Here is a 3762-nt window from a genome sequence, read left to right as displayed (position 1 = left end):
TGTGAATTCCAGCTGCTGGTGCCTTAGTGGGAGAGCAAGGAAGGTCCCCTGAGTGAGAACTCTCAGCAGCTGCTGGGACGCTCCTGCAATCCTTGCCACGGGTTCTGCCTGCCGCCAGCATCTTGGCTCCCCAGGGTGGGATGTGCCCCATCGTTAACAAACCAAAAAACAAAAGACCCAAAACAACAACAGAGACACTCGGTACAATATTTACAGGCGCGCACAACCTACAAACCAGAGCTTCACACCATGCTCCTGTCTGTCCAGCCACAGAAACCTCAGAATGCCCTGCATAGAAACAACCACTGAAGCAGAGCAATGTCTCGTCCCAGAGTGGATCAGACTAAGGGCTCCAAGACCAGGCAAGGACCACTGGAGGTCTCTTGCCACACAGCTGATCAGGCTCGCCCAGACGAGAGGCAGTAAAATACCTTCGGCGCCATGCACAGGCCTTACAAAGAAGCGCAGAGAGGCAGCAACCGCATCTCCTGCTGTAAACACGCTTGATTCCTCCTGTCATACAAACACGCTTGATCCAACTTAGGTCTTAGGTGAGACGGGATTGCCGAGGCTGCAGCTGGGACTCAAAACAGGACAATACCTGGCAGTGCTGCAAATAAGAGTCCAGGCCTCAGCCCCAGGAACCCCCAGTCCAGGCAGCGGGATCCCCGTACTCACCCGAGAGGAGTCCCTTGCTTACGTCCCTTCGTGGTTGCCAGAATATGTAACCAGGCAATCAATGGTCCACGCTGTCTGTCACGACTTGAGCCAGTTCAGCAGAGACAGGGTTGAGTCCTATGAGCGTTTATCCCAATACTGCCGGCAGCATGGGAGAGCAACAGGTCACCCACAAACTTCTGCTCTGCCTCCACCATAAGCCAGCTGCTTATACTGGGTAGAAGGATGAAGATTACACGGGGAAGTAGGCAAAAGGTATGCCAAATGGGCAGTTCACAGGTAATGCAGGCTGGAGATTTGCAAAGGCCTGCGGGTATACAAAGGCTGGGAGTGTGCAAAGGCTGGGGGTTTGCAAAGGGCTGTCTGGCTCTGGTTTCTGCAACAAGGTTGTTAATCTTTCCATGATGATAGGCAGCTCCCAGATGAGGAGGTTGGGCTGCGTTTCCAGGTGAGCTCCCAGGTACGGAGTGCAACTCCCAGCAGGTTAGAATGTGCATCCTTTAATCAGAATAAAACAATCATGGGTAACAGCAGGATTGATATTTCTTACAATTATAGCTGGTCCCCAAATACTCTGTTTCTGCCCCTATCATTACTTCTTTGTTCTCATGTCTGTTTTGTTTTGCTGTTAAGAAATTGAAAGGGAATTATCCATCCAGACTTTACACAGACCTTTTATTGGAGCTGTGAGCCTTCCTGGACTAACAACTGCTGACATGGGGCTTCTTTCCAGGTACTGTCTCCAGCTCAGCAAGGTGTGGCCACAGGCCCTGCAGGACCCACCTGAGCACTTCTGTGCCCTGGGCTCCCTGTCTGCCGGCCTCTGTCCCTGGAAACCCGTGGCGGCCCTTCTGCCCCCAGGTTGCTGCTAAAGGTGCGTTAACAGTGGAAGAGCCTCTTCCCCTGCATCACTCAGAGTGGCCCTTCTGTTCTTCCCTCGAGAACTAGCAGGTGCCTCTGTCCGCGGTGCCGCCCGGGGAGGACAGGCAGGCAGCGCAGCCGCTGGCTCAGGGTTTGCCCTGCGGCTCCTTTACTTGGCAGGTCTGGTTAAGGGACCTGCCCGGCCAGTGGCAGGGATGGGATCAGGACCTAGAATTCTGTCTCATGTATAGCCCTTTCCATCACTGTGGCTAAGTGGCCGGGATAATGAGTAATACATGTCAAAGTTAACACCCACCAATCATTTTAGGAACCTGGAAAGCGTCTTAGTTTCAAATCTGCTGTGGTGAAGCTGGTTTCCATGCAATTTTTACAACAGCCTAAGCCAGCTGTCATTCCCCTCAGCTCAGCATGCTGTTGACTAAGTGATACCCATCTGGGGATCTCAGGGCTGGTGGTCCTGAGGTGGCAGGAGGAGCAGCAGGAGGTGATGGCTGTGCCTGGCCCCCCTCCCCGTCCACCCCCCAGCCCTGGCTCCACTACGTCACCCTCTACAGCACACGGTCCTGTGAGTCAGGAATGTGAGGTCAGTGTCTGGTGACTCTCCTGCGCCTTGAGGACATGGGACCCTCCATTTTGGACGTGTGGGATCCAGGGGTGGCTCCAGCTTGGCCCTGGGGTGTCGAGGGGCCATCTGTGGATGTGGGCTGGTCCCGAACCCCACACAGCAGACACTGTGCTGGACTTGCATCACGTGGTGAGGTGACCCAGATGGCAAAGACTTCCAGAGGATTCTGTCCTGTCTTAAGACATCAGGTATTGCTACTGAATAATGTTGGTTTTGTGTGTTGTTTATTAAAATATAATTTTATTGATTTCAGAGAGGAAGGAAGAAGGAGAAAGAGATAGAAACATCAATGATGAGAGAGAATCATTGATCGGCTGCCTATCAGGTATTGCTACTGAATAATGTTGGTTTTGTGTGTTGTTTTTTAAAATATAATTTTATTGATTTCAGAGAGGAAGGGAGAGGGAGAGAGAGAGAAACATCAATGATGAGAGAGAATCATTGATCGGCTGCCTATCAGGTATTGCTACTGAATAATGTTGGTTTTGTGTGTTGTTTTTTAAAATATAATTTTATTGATTTCAGAGAGGAAGGGAGAGGGAGAGAGAGAGAAACATCAATGATGAGAGAGAATCATTGATCGGCTGCCTATCAGGTATTGCTACTGAATAATGTTGGTTTTGTGTGTTGTTTTTTAAAATATAATTTTATTGATTTCAGAGAGGAAGGGAGAGGGAGAGAGAGAGAAACATCAATGATGAGAGAGAATCATTGATCGGCTGCCTATCAGGTATTGCTACTGAATAATGTTGGTTTTGTGTGTTGTTTTTTAAAATATAATTTTATTGATTTCAGAGAGGAAGGGAGAGGGAGAGAGAGAGAAACATCAATGATGAGAGAGAATCATTGATCGGCTGCCTATCAGGTATTGCTACTGAATAATGTTGGTTTTGTGTGTTGTTTTTTAAAATATAATTTTATTGATTTCAGAGAGGAAGGGAGAGGGAGAGAGAGAGAAACATCAATGATGAGAGAGAATCATTGATCGGCTGCCTATCAGGTATTGCTACTGAATAATGTTGGTTTTGTGTGTTGTTTTTTAAAATATAATTTTATTGATTTCAGAGAGGAAGGGAGAGGGAGAGAGAGAGAAACATCAATGATGAGAGAGAATCATTGATCGGCTGCCTATCAGGTATTGCTACTGAATAATGTTGGTTTTGTGTGTTGTTTTTTAAAATATAATTTTATTGATTTCAGAGAGGAAGGGAGAGGGAGAGAGAGAGAAACATCAATGATGAGAGAGAATCATTGATCGGCTGCCTATCAGGTATTGCTACTGAATAATGTTGGTTTTGTGTGTTGTTTTTTAAAATATAATTTTATTGATTTCAGAGAGGAAGGGAGAGGGAGAGAGAGAGAAACATCAATGATGAGAGAGAATCATTGATCGGCTGCCTATCAGGTATTGCTACTGAATAATGTTGGTTTTGTGTGTTGTTTTTTAAAATATAATTTTATTGATTTCAGAGAGGAAGGGAGAGGGAGAGAGAGAGAAACATCAATGATGAGAGAGAATCATTGATCGGCTGCCTATCAGGTATTGCTACTGAATAATGTTGGTTTTGTGTGTTGTT

Source organism: Myotis davidii, unplaced genomic scaffold (genome assembly GCF_000327345.1).
Source record: "Myotis davidii unplaced genomic scaffold, ASM32734v1 scaffold472, whole genome shotgun sequence".
Lineage (NCBI taxonomy): Eukaryota > Metazoa > Chordata > Mammalia > Chiroptera > Vespertilionidae > Myotis > Myotis davidii.
The sequence above is the reverse complement of the archived record's forward strand: the minus strand, read 5'-3'. Positions refer to the sequence as shown.